The sequence below is a fragment of the Oryzias latipes genome, chromosome 9 (assembly GCF_002234675.1).
Source record: "Oryzias latipes chromosome 9, ASM223467v1".
Taxonomy (NCBI): Eukaryota; Metazoa; Chordata; class Actinopteri; order Beloniformes; family Adrianichthyidae; genus Oryzias; species Oryzias latipes.
This window is the reverse complement of record NC_019867.2, coordinates 9,322,179-9,335,991: the sequence shown is the minus strand read 5'-3', so window position 1 is coordinate 9,335,991 and position 13,813 is coordinate 9,322,179. Positions and strand designations below refer to the sequence as shown.

Below are 13,813 nucleotides of genomic sequence, written 5' to 3'. Positions count from 1 at the left end.
GCCTCACACACGCAATGACACACAACACTAAGCAGGTTTTCAGGACCACCTGCGTAAAATGGATTTCCATTAGCATTCACAGAGCTCAGTGAAGTGTTCTCTGCAAACTTCTAAAACGCATCCTGAGTGATTTTTTACAGAGGATATATTTGCTCTTGTAATGATGTGAACAAACATGCAGTTCATGAAAAATATCCTCCATGCAGCCACTTCCTTTGCCTGTGACGCAATATTATCTATCTCTATTTAGGCAGGTAACTCCATGTTTACTATATAATAACCATCAGCATGATCAATACAGAAGAAACTAACTCAACTTCATCTTCAATTTTGAATCAAGACAAGGAAGGAGGGAAAAGTTATCGTGATTTTTATATGCAATCAAAATTATTGAAACTACAGGATCTCGTAAAATATCCAAAAGTACTAATATTGTAAAACATAGAACTATTGATTGGCAAGTAAAATACAGAAAATATATATATAGTAGAGATAAAATTCCATTTCTCCAATGGGAACAGGAACATTTAAATAACCAATGATACAAACTACCCGTAAAGGATTTGTCTGTCTGTGGGCGCTTCACAAATCTGTTATATTCTAGGGTTCAAACAAAAACAATGTAAAATTATTATAAGGTTTAAAAACAGTTACATTATGGTGTAGGCACAACACAAGAATATATGAATATATTTGTTTGTGTCATAATGGTTGTATTGTATAGATGATAGCATGTTTGAAACAAGTTTAATAAAAAAATTATAACAGGCTGGAGAGAAATAACATTTAAAAATCTGCATTTATTTTATTTATATATAAGAATTCACACATATAGGTTAGGGAATGTTTAATGCTGTTACTTAAATAGATGGTTGATTTTGTAGTCTATAAGTTCTTACTTGCTCTTTTGATTAAATTTTGACCAAATGTATAAACCCTGACATGCAATAAAGAAAGCTGTGCAAATAAGTGATTTGAGCTTTTCTCATTTCTATCTACAACGCTAACATTGACTCAGAGATTTTCAGCTTTGAAAGTAAAAGGCAAATTTAGAAAGAAAGAAAAAAGAAATCACTCTTACAATATACACTGTGTTATTGGGTAAATAGTCCTAGCAGAATGGCAAGTTGTGAGAAGTAATCCTAAAAGCTCCTCTGTGAAAAACAAATATCCCCAACATGGAAATTATCATTTAAACCTGTTTATCTTGTTGCTTTGAAGACAAGAAATTTGCGTTGGTGTTTCCTCTTGTGTGCAATGGATCAGCGCAGCAGTGCTTGAACTGCAAACATGGGGGACTGATTTCTGTCTGGTCTGATGAACTTTAGTGTCAGAATTATTCTTACCCCTGCACAGGGGAACATCACTGAGACTTTTCCGGAAACAAATGGAAATTAAGCTGTTCTGCAAAGCTGAAATAACAGTGACGTTCCTGACCAGCAACACTGAAAAAGGTAAATAGGATAAATCTTTTTCAGAGAACAAATCGATACGTGCTTTTGGCGTTAATTTATTCTAATCCTTCAAAAAGTTCATAAATAATGCAAAACTCTTCGGAAGAAAAAGAAAAAAAAAGCCAGCAAACACCAAACAAATCACCCAACCACTGTGCTGAAATCAATTTTGAAAAGGAAATGATGTTTTTGCTTACATCAAATAAATATTAATGAGCTGCAAGCGGAAATTAAAGAGGTCTGAGATCCAGTCCAGCTGATCAGCAGTCATTTTGAGGAAACACTCTCAGAAATTTGAGTAAATGCAGCTTTTTTTTTACTCTGACCACTTTGATCCTAATGGATTTATATAACATCTCTGATGAGCATTCCTTCATTGTTAAGACAATCTGTACAGAATTTGACATTTTATACAATATAGATCTGTATTCTGATGGAGGAATCAGATTTATAAAGATAAATATTTAGGGAAAAAAGGCTTTTGTCACCTCTAAATAAACTTCTCACAATAGGGAAAAACAGACGTGAATATCACAAATGGACTGGCGAAAGAGCAGAACTCTGAGGTTTGTTAAAAAGCCTTTGGCCATTAAAGTTTCAATTTATGGTTTTAGAATGAAAGAAGTCTGGGGGGGTGGAGTGGTGGTCTGGCTTGGCTTGGGGGTGGTGGCCCCTTTGCCTGTGCTGGGGGGGGGTTGGCGGGGGCCCTGCTCGGGGGGGGGGGGGGGGGGCAGCGGCGCTGGATGGGCGGCCCATCTACGCCTGGGGCTGGGATCAGCCCTTCCCTGGCTCTGGGACGGGACAACCCTCTTGGGACCCCCGGTCGCTCTGGGTGTCATCCGCTTCGGCTGCGGAGTCTGGGGTGGGGTGGGGAGCTTGTCGGCCCTGTCCTGTGGGGGGTCATTCTGGGGGGGAGGAGGGGGCACTATTGGTAAGGGACATGGGGGTTGACGGGTTGGGGTCTCTGCTGAGACAATCGGCGGTTGCCCCGGCTGGTTGGCTGCCTCGGTCCCGTCGAGGCCTGACCAGAGCCCTTCTAGGGCCGGCGTTTGGGGGTGGGGGCCTGGGCTTGCTCCGGGGGGGGACGCTTTTCTGGCTCCTCTCTTTCTGTGTGGGGTGGGTGGTGCTGGGCCTGGGGTGTCGGCGCCTCCGGGGGTGGGGCCCCTGGGCTGGGTGGACCTGGCCCCTATGCTGGGGGGGGGGGCAGGGGACAGCTGTTTGACCACCGGGGGACAGTCTACCAGCTGTCCCCAACTTACCCCCTTCCTCATATAACCTCATATTAGGTGAGGGGGTGGGGGGTTTAGCCTGCGATGCGCCTTGGGGGGGGGGGCTACTTGGCAGTGGCCCCCCTCCTATGGTTGCCGTATGGAGTGGGCCCCCCCTCTTTCGGTTTTATTTGCACCTTAGACATGTAGGGCCCTTGGTAGGGGGGGTGCTTGGACATCACTGCCAGCAAGCAGCAGATGTCCTCCTGGCACCCTACCCGCCAATTTTAACCGCACCTTAGACATTTAGGGCCCCTTGGTGGGGAGGGTGTGGGGACATCACTGTGAGTAATCAGGAGATGTCTCCTTAGTGCCCTACCCGCCAATTTTAACTGCACCCCCCTTAGTACACACACCCCTCCCCCCTCAATATATACATTCCAACATAAACAGACACACATGCACACACACACCCTCTCAAACACACATACACGCACACACATTTTGCAAGGAAGGTGGGACCTAGGACCATCTGTCCCCTACCCCTTCCCTGGTGGGGGGTACGGGGCCCTTGGCGATGGCGGCCGTGTCCCCTGGGTGCCGGTTTCCTGGGCCCGGCGGTGCTCTCTCCGCGCCGGGAGGGGGTTCACATTACACCTGAGCCGGGGGTGTTCGTTTCCCTGGGGGGTGGGTTCTGGTCCTTGCCCCCGAGTGCTGGGCCTCGCCAAATTTCCAACTGTGGCCGAGCCTGATCGGGCCATGTTTACAACACCCCTTGTGGGCCCCCTTTTTCCCCGGGGTGCCCCCCTCCTGGGCGGGGGCGGCGGGCCCCTGCCTTGCTCCTCCCTGGACCAACCGTGGGCCGGGTGGGTGGCTGCCTGGAGTGCGGAGTGGGTCTCCCTTGGGGGGTCCTGGCTCGTACCTGGGGTTGGGGCAGGGGGATGCCCGGAACTCCTGGGTGGTGATGGGGTGCTCGTCTGGGGCTGTGGGCGTCCTTCTCCGGTGAGGCCCTGCGTTGGGCTCTCCCGGCGCGGCGGGGGGCCGCTCTCCTGGTTGGGCTGGGGCGGCGCTCTCTTTCCCCCCGTGCCTCCCTGCTCTCTGGCTCTTGGGGCCTCGCGGCGGTCCTGCTGCCCTGGCCTGGGTGGCGGATTTGGTCGCCCGGGGGGCGGTTGTTCCCTGCCTGCTCCCGTGTGGCGTTGGGGGGGTTCCGGCTGCCGCTGCTGCTGCCACAGGTGTTAGCTCACCTTTGCCCTTATAGTTTGCGTGATAAAATGAATAAAATATTTCACACTAGTTGATTTTAAGGCATAAGTCTATAACACTATCTGTTTTGTGTACATGTTGACATGTGGACATTTTTGCAGCTAGCAGGTGTGTTGGTAACATTTGAGTGTGTGTGTGGACAGGCCCCGCCCTTTTTGTACTACATTTGAACCTTACCGTAATGATAAACAACCAGTGAACTTGTTGCTTTATGCTGCTTCATTGTCTTATCCCCCTCCCCTCCTATTATCACCCTCCTACCCCCCCCCCCCCTCTTCTTCCCTTCTTTACTTTTCCGTCCGGTCCAACACCAAAGATTTTCAAACATGGTTGAAATTAATAAAGTTTGGCCTCAATTACAAAAGGGGTTTATTCAGACATACCTTTGGTTTGTCTGAAGATTAATAACCCCTATTGTTAAAGTAAAATATGTCCAACACAAGAGGCCCTCAGCTCTCATCTGCCTGCCCAGCTGTTGGACAGGACAAGTTATAAAAAAAAAAAAGAATGAAAGAAGTCAAAATAAAATGGATGAAAATGCAGGTTTTCACGAGCTGACCTAATTGTAAAGAATGAAGTAGCCCTTGCCACGATCACTTTTTAAGATGTAAAATAAAAAATTCCTAATGTATGAGCTTATTTACATAAATATATTTTTCTTACCCACCTTTTCTAGCTATATGCAACTTCCTTTTTCACCATGTCAGCTTTAGGGGAACATAACTGTTTTTATTAGTTCTGTTTTGCAAAAGAGATGTTAATCTGAATTTGAAAACTTAAAAAAATTAAAATCTGATTTAAAAAAACTTACATTGAATAACAGTTTTTTTATTCATAATTGATTTCAAGTGTTTGATTACATTAAACCCAAGAAAACAGAATTTCAAAAAATTGGAAAACTGTGGAGAAATCTGCCCAAATTTTCATGGCATGAATGCTTTAAACAGAGTTTCACAGACTAATTATTTACTAAACTCAAAGCACTCTCACAGGTTCTCCAGATGTCATTAAATTGTCCCAGTTTGGTTCAACATAGGGAAGATTTCAGACTTGACAACCAGACAGAATACAGTCATTGATCTCCTCCATAGTCTGGGTAAGCCACAAAAGTTCCCAGCTAAGGAGACTGGCTGTTCACAGAGCGCTGTGTCCAAGCAGATCAACCGAAAGTCTAATGAAGGGCAAAATGCAGCAGGAGAAGATGCACCAGCAAAAGAGATGAGCATGAGCTCAAGCAGATTATCATAAAAGACAAGATTCAAGAAGCTGGCAGACATCCAGAAAGAGTGGAAGGAGGGGGCCGAGATTCAACCGTCGGGTTCCTCTGGTAAAGCCTCTTCTGAGTTTGGAACAATGGGGGACATGTCTCAACTGGGACAAGGAGAAGAAGCACTGGAATGTTGGCCAGTGGTTCAAGCTCTTGTTTTCTGATGAAAGTAGAGTGTTATTTGGGAATCAAGGATTTGGAGATAGACTGGTGAGGAGCAGAACAGAAGCTGCTTGAAGTCCAGTGGGACCTGGGTTGAAATGTCCAGCACTGGTGTCGGTAAATCGTATTTATTCAACACAAAAACCCCTGCAACAAGTCCAGCAGAATTTTCTAGAGGACTTCATGATTCCTTCTGCTGAAGATCTGATGGAGATGCAGATTTCATCTTCCAGCAATTTATATACTTGAATACACATGTCTATTGTGAAAAGCAGATTTTAAAGTGAATCCGACTATTCTTTTGAATTAAATTGATACATTTAGATGAACATGTGGGATCATATAAAGTTCCCCTCTGTCTTTCTGTCAGTTGCTAGAGTCTTCAGAATACACACCTTTTTCCCTTTTCTTTAGACCAGTAACTTCTAGTATTTTAAATAGCATGCTAAACAGAACGTCTTCATAAACAGTTTTGAACAGAAAAGTAACGCAAGGCTCAAGTTCACACAGTGCAAGATATTAAACCTGCCCTCTGCAGATGCAGTTTCCTCTTGTGTCTGTTTGATACATGCTCTGATGGCTTTTTCAATTAACTTCCTGCCATCGTTGGAATAACGACGAGAGTTCATCCTGTGTGATCACATTAGGTGAGGGAGCAAAAAAATGAGCTGAGCTGTGACTTCTTCTCACCCGGCACAAGGTCGCGGATTTCTAATTTGCTCCACATTCCAGTCGCTCAGTGAAATGTCCTTTATCGCTTTCTGGAAATCCAACAGCTGTGTATTAAAATGATCACTCAAAAAAAAACTCGGCCTCTTATTGAAATCAATTCATCATTTCTGAGAATACACTTTGGCCTTTTGAAAGAAAGTTAAAAGGAAAAACTTTACCTTTGGTGATGTTTTTTTTTTTGAAGGAAAATGGTCTTGAATTGCTTTAAAAGTGTACTTTTAAAGCAATTCAACCCTACTCAACCTTTAGATGAAAAGTGCTAAAAGTGGCCAATCAGTAAAAAAAAAAGGGATTTCATGCTGAAGCGCTTTATATTAGATGTTTTTAAAATAAAAACATCACAGCCCTTTCTTTGCCACATGATGAAAACTGGCAGTGACACTTGTCTGATCCACACTAAAAGCTCCCCCATGTAGCATCTAATTATCCATCTGCTTTCTTAGCTTTTGACTGAAGTGGATTTTTCCACCTCACGGATCTCCTTCACTCTTTTAAAGATAGCACTACACAAATCATCCTCCTATTGATTCGCTGTGTATTTTAAAGACTGACTGGAGCTTCAGGACCATTTGCATGGATGAATGCTGCAGAGTAAAGGAAGCCTTGCCTCTCGGCAATAGAAGCAACAATCTCCCCGCCCTCCTTCTGGAAGACTGCGCTGTAACACAGCAGTGGCTCCTCCAAGTGGTGCTCTGTTTAGTGATCATGATGGTGAAAAGAGGAGAAAAGAGTTTCAGCTTATAAAATCTCAAAGAAAACATGCCATTACACTAATAAAAGGTTTTACATACAGCTAAATAATGATGATTAAGGTTTTAATTAAAAATTTTCAAATAAACGCCATAATACACACTGCCATTTTTCAACCTAAAATTAACTAAAAAGCACAAGTGGTGTGCAAAAAAGTTAAGTTTTTCTATGAGAACACCAGCAAGCTCTGACTAATACGTTGCAAAAAACTGCAAAAAACTTATTAAAAGACGCTTGTGCGGATTTAAAAAAGTTAAACCGGATTTCAACAAAAAGCAGTTGTGCCGATTTAAATTCAAAATTAAAGGCATAACAAAAAAAAAAAATTCTGCAGGAAGAGGAAAGCTGTCAAATGTCCTGACACATTTTTAAATTCAGCACCAGAACATCGTTTCAGCTTCTCTTCAAAGCACAGATGTTGTAGAACATTCTGAAGAATTTTCAAGATTTCTGTGGTTTTGTGAACACAGTTGACATTTAGCTGCACATTTATGGGTTGACTAACAAAAAGACCTCTTATGTCTCCAAGTTACATTCGAACCAACAAAATGCTGGTAAAGCTGAGGTGTAGATGTTTGGTTACAGGGATGTATGTACTGTATGTAAGCAGACTAACTCCTGCACTCGCTGTTAAGCACAGTGGAGGAGGAATAATGATTTGGGTTCAGGGCATTATGTCCCTTTACCTTTTACAGTTTACCCACAAGTGATTCTGACTTATAAAAGTTACTTCCAAAGGGCAGAAAGGAAAAAACAAAACAAAAAAAAGTGAAGTCAATGCATAAATTCTCAAAAGTTCACATTTATGATCAACCAGAATTTTCTAAAGAGAAACAAAACAGAAGCCTTTTGGTTTGGCAGCTAAGGTCCCGCAAAATGACCTGCAAAACACAAAAACAAACATTTGAGAAATTAAATTGCTACTCAAGTCGAACTCCAGACATGAAATGATCCAACTGCTGTTGAGGTATCCTGAACATTTTAAGTAAATAATGGAAACATATTTACTATTGTTTGTATTTCAGTCTATACGTTTTTCCACAAATTTATTTTGTATGGTGGAGCTTTATCATTTTTTTCTTTTCTTTTTTCTGGATGACTGTGTGAAAAGATACTCCTCTGTATTATAAATTATTTGATTTCCCTTCCACAGTCATTTACTAATCAAGCAAATAAAAAGAAGTGTAGAGTTGTCATCTTCAGTGTGTAAAAGTACTCTCACACACACTTGAAATGAACTTATGTCGTCAGTTTGTGCAGAGTCTTCATTTTTTAACAGGTGACATTTCTAAACCCGTAGTTTAAAAGCATATTATTGCGCTTATAAAGTGTTTGTCGGGACATGAATTTGCGATGAAGTATGCAAAAATTGAAAGTGGCTCTAATCCAGCCATATCTGGAATGAACAACTTGATTTTTAATTCTGTTTATTGACTTCAGGGCTTTGTTGATGGAGACAACCTTTGGAGCAGCTTAATATTTTTCACAGAAAGCTGATCATGGAAGGTATCATAACATTTACCAGAAGTTTAAATAAACCCTCACGCTTAAAGCCCAGGAAGGTAACCGACTTACATTTTCATTATTCATGATTCACATATGTTCTCAGTACTGCATAAATTTGCATTTTATGTTTGGTTTTAGAACACTTACAAATGTTTTTGACAATTCTTGTTTTTATTTTATTTTATTTTTTTAACTTGTCCTGCCCAACAGCTGAGCAGACAGATGAGAGCTGAAAGCCTCTTGTGTTGGACATATTTTACTGTCACAATAGAGGCTATGAATCATTTGACACACTTGTTTTTGACAATTCTGACAATCTTATTAAATTTAAATTAGGTTTTTATTTTGTTAGTTTTCTTCTCCAGGTTGTACAGCTGCCCCCCTGTTCTGTACATGAACACATGCATTTGTTTGAGTGTGTGTTTTTTATTAGTGCAGTAATATTTGTCTTTTTTTAACATATATTTTATTTGCCTTGTGGTTAACTTTTGTGCTCAAGCACCTGTTCGGACCAGCAGTTCCTCTTGTGTAAGGATCAGCATGCACACTTGTTTTGAGCGTCTCCAATCACAAAGCGTTTGGTTTTGCTGCCCTCAAGTGGAAAAAAAGTGAATAGCAACAATATTTTTTGAGTCTTGCTATGGGAATGGAAACAAAGGACAGATGGATGTTGGTGTGAACAATTTTCTGTAACCCCTGTTACAGTTGATTTTATTTGCGCAGTTTGTTATTATTGCTGGATGATATTTTACCAGTTCATTGCACTCAGATGACCTACTTAAACTAGTATTTTTTTAAAAAGCATTACTTGCTTTGTTAGTCTTTAAATTTCTTCATAAAAGGTAATGGAGATAATCATTTTAGATTAGCATTAAGTAATACTTAAGAGAGCAGATGTTCTCAGTGATCCAGTTGCATAATTGTGTCATGTAGATTGATGGCTGAACATATAAGCTTTCTTAAAAACATTATTCTTAAAACTGGAGAAACAAATGCTCATTCCTTTTTAAAAATATCATGATTTATGTGTGCATAAATGATTGTCCTCATCCTCGATTCATGCCTGCTTTTTCTCTCGCACACACACACGCACACACACACCGCTACAGCCTCATGACATCAGTGACCCGAGGGTGAAGTAAGCCCTACAGAGCTGGTGATGAGTCACCTCCATGCATCCAGTCCTGCTGGAAACTGCGGGCACACAGTGGTGAGCCGAGTCTCAGCCTGCATGTCCCTCATCGTTTCTGATTCAATGTGCACACACAAGACTGACCGAGAACAGCGGTGAGGCTTCACATCAAGGGCACACGCCCAGCCCTGGGTTTAAAAGCCACACCAGAGTAAAGGCTGGATCCCTCTGGTATGAGCATGCACTGGTTTCATGTTGCTTTTTTCCACTGGTGTGGAGTTAAGTGTATCTGATGCTTTAAACAAATAAAATTTCATTTGAATAACTGCTGCTGTATCGGTGTGATATCCTTCTCATCCTCCCAACCCTTCGTGCACTTGTGACAGCAGAGTATATAGACTATGGCAGTCAGATAAAAACAATAAAAAACTGAAGGACAGGGCCGGGTCTGTATCTTAAAGGGGAGGATGGTGTTTGCACATTTTTCATCGTCATTTTCCTAATCAAAGGTGAGCAAGGTGGCAGAGAAATTAGTGTTCTGCTGTCACAGTTTCACTCACAGAGTCCATTATAGGAACTTAAGCACTTTGCATAAGCTAATTCTAAAACACGATTAATTCTGCAAATATTGAGGTAAAGGGACAACCTCAGTTGTTAGATGATAAATTAAATCAGATGACAGGATAAGGTCAGAGTTTCAGGGTGATGGAAGCAACAGACACTTTAGTCCAGGAGATCTCTGGTTGTCTAAATTTCCTATTTCTCAAAACGAGGAACGCGCAAGGAGCACATAGCTTTCAATTGAACAATCTGTACAACACGCCTGCGTCTCACCTACTTTCCCATTATGTGCTGCTTAAATGTTCACTACAGCCTGACACCCACAGCAGAAAAAAAATAGAATGAACATTTTCACCTTACGGGCTCAGCAATTTTTCTACAATCTTAAAATTTCATACGGACCACCTGCGTGCCCTGTACAGGTCTGCCTACAACCTGCAGACAGCCCATATTCACCTGTTAAGTTGTGACTAAAGCAGACATGCTGAATCCAAATGGAATCATATTTTGACCCACTATTGCTTGTGCAGCTTTACAGACTTCAAACCTAAGGAGATCTGGTATCAGGTCCGGTTGCACCTGCAACGTTGTGGACACACAAGATGAGCCATCAAGCTGAACAAGTCTTTAGAGCACTGAGCAAACTAGTGCTTTTAGAGTCTTAAATAAAATTGCATAATGCAACAGCCTAGCCCCAAATGAAATCTGCGGCTGTATATCTTTTTTATTTTTTTTAAGTAAACCTTTTATAACTTACTGCTTAAAAATGTTACTTAGCCAGAGTTCCATCCCCTGTCCTTGTTTTTGACAGGTTCCCTGGAGCAAAGGCGGCACACAGTTAAGGTAATCTGAGCAAACAAGCTATTCGGTCGAAGAAAAAAGAAAGAATGTTCTGTTATTCTGAAAAGTCCTGTCATCTCATATTTCTTGTCGTGTTACATAAAACAAAAAAAGACCTGGCCTCTGCAGCTTAGTTTGGCAACAGATTATGAGGAGACCCAGGAAACTAACTGATTGCATATCTGTAATCATGTTTTTATAAAAACATTTCCAGAGGCAGAAATACTGAGCACAGTAAGAGGTGTGACTTTGCCTCTTTTCTTAAACTTTAATCAATAAATTGAAAAAAAGTTTAGATTTGTTCTTTACATTTAAAAACAAAAAAACAGGAAAAGCAGCTAAAGTAATAAATGAAAAAGAAAACATCTGTTTTAAACTTCTACAAAGTACATCAGAAATCCCTTCTGTGAAGCGGTTTTGTGAATTACATTAAGTTGTGGAAGAACTATAATTAAAAGAGCTGCAAATGTAACTTTTTCCTGTAAAATGAAATGTTAAAAGTTTTATTTTAGCTTTTCTGAGGCTAGCAGGCCACCAACCATAGTTAGCTGAACAGGATAACAGTCTTGAGACAGCCTGTTTCTCTCACCACAATGAAAAAGTACAAATAAAGTGGAAGTGAAGAAGGGAAATAAAGTGGAAGTGAAGAAGGGACACAAAGTGACATGACATTACTTTTTGTGGCTTAAACTAGAGAAAGAGGGAAATTGCAAAGCTGCCTTTAATCGCACAGCAGTCCATTGATGCCAATTAGCTTTTTCAGGTCAAGGGAACAGTTTGTATTTCTGTGTGCAGATAAGGAGAGGGATTATAAAGGGAATGAGACATGAAAATTAATCTGAAAGTCTGCTCTGAGATTCCTGATTCCATACAAATTGAAGGTAACACTTTTTGACTTACTTCACAGACGCTTTTGAAGAGCTCCCTGCCCTTTAATTAGCAGGGGTTTTAAATGCAGGCGCATGACGCAGACAGGTGAGGAAACAAACATTTAATGAGTCATAATTAAAGGCACGTCATTGCAGGATAAAGAGACACCTTAACTGAAAATGAACACAACAAAGGTTGGGTAAAAACCCAGAACGAGGCAGCTAATAAAATCAAAACAAGCTTTTCCCGCTGTCCCTGCCTGTGTTCCCCTTTATTTGCCCCTCCCATGCATTTTAGCTTGTTCCTACTTTTCTTTTTTTCTTCTTGTTCCTGTCTGTTCCACTCCTTTCCTTCACTTCTACTTTTTTTTGGTCGGTCCACATCTGAAATAGGTAGATCATATGTTCTTCCTTTAAACTCACCTGTAACCTGCTACCTGCAGTCCTATGCCTGGCCTCCTTACTGCAGGCTCTGAGGTTCTCAATGGCTGCTCTTTCAGCCCCACAGTGCACTTGTGTAAGTGCTTCACAATGTTTCACAACCCCTGTCTGCAGTTTTTTACGAATTTCTTGGCCTTTTTTCTTTACCCTCCTGACTTTTTTCAACTAGATCAAGATAAAGGGTTCAGCCAAAGATGATAAGAAGTAATTATTCAGACAATTCCTCCATATCCCAATCCCCCACTTCTATATTAATGCTTTCTATGGTAACTGTAATTCAGACACTATTTTAGCCAGCCTTGCTTCCTTCTTCACAGCTCTAATTACCTCTCACCACTCTCTACCTACCAGCTGTATTCTTGTTCAATGCCTTTTCCTGGTTTATCAGTGCGGTGATCTCAGACTTTTAACATGTCGTTTTATTCCATCCCCCCTGGAAGCAATATACTTGAACATTTTTATAACGGTTTTCTGTCAAAAATGGATTCAAGGTTCTGGGAAATTGATGTTTTGTGTGTTGCATTTATTTCTGGTTTCAATATCCAAGTCTTGACAATTGCTGTCACAAGTGAATTGATCAAAATTTCCATGCAAAATTTGTGGAAAAGGTTTTTATTTTTTTCTAGTAGGAACATTTTTAATATAACTTCAAATGCATCGTTTTTGATCCTATTATCATCTCCTCTACGAGGCTCTACAAGCAAATTGTCAGTTTTAAACAGACATTTTACAAAGTTACCACTGGTGTTTGACTGTTATACAGACCACATTTGGCCCAAACACTCTACAGGGTTTGGAACTTGAATTTGTGACTTGTTCATTAAATATACAAAGTTTTACATTGATTGACTTGATACTTGAAGCTCAGCCTCAAGAGACTTGACTTTTAAAAAAAAATATTTTGGGCATGTCTGTGTACTTATACTCTTTGATGTTGATCATAAAAACTGCTTTGTTTTGTCTGATGCCACATGGAAGAACCTGGTTAACCTTGAAAAAATTGCTTCTTTAATTTAGTTAAAAACGCCTTTAGTAGTGAGTGAAAAACAACATCAGATGACAGGATAAGTTTGTAACAGATTCAATCACTGGAAACATATTTTAACTTTACCTTCTGAAGATGTCTTTTTGAAATAGGGCAGAATTAATAAATGACACTCATCAAGTATTTTGTAAGACACGCAAATATTGTTTTAAAGTAACTTTTACACTTTTATTTTTCAAGAAACCGTTTCCTTGTGTGCACAGAAGAAGAAAATTCATAATATGGTCAAAGCTTTTCACATTTTTAATACAAAGTCATTTAAAAACATAAGCCCATTTAAATTAATAAAAATATTTATCAACTAGCTTAATAGTATTAAAAAAACTACTTTTTCTTACATTACTAATTTATGACAAGAGGTTTGGGAGTATGTCACCAGGCAATTAGGATAAACAATTATAACAATAGTCATTTTTATTATGGAGGGAAAAATTAAAAGATCAAGTGAAATGGACCCATCAACATATGCCATTTATTTATTTTAAATTATTTAACCAAAATTTTAAATTATGCTGTCCTAAATTTGATCCAAATCTGTTCCATCTACCATCAATGGCGTGGTACTAATTCAGCCCTTCTCACC

The 13,813-nt window shown here is 40.5% G+C and overlaps 1 protein-coding gene across 1 annotated transcript in view; it reads right to left on the bottom strand.

The window, feature by feature from the left end:
• The window catches only part of pde4d (phosphodiesterase 4D), a 180,918-nt gene that overhangs the window by 163,314 nt on the left and 3,791 nt on the right, over positions 1-13,813 (bottom strand). The gene's annotated exons all lie outside the window — the stretch shown is intronic.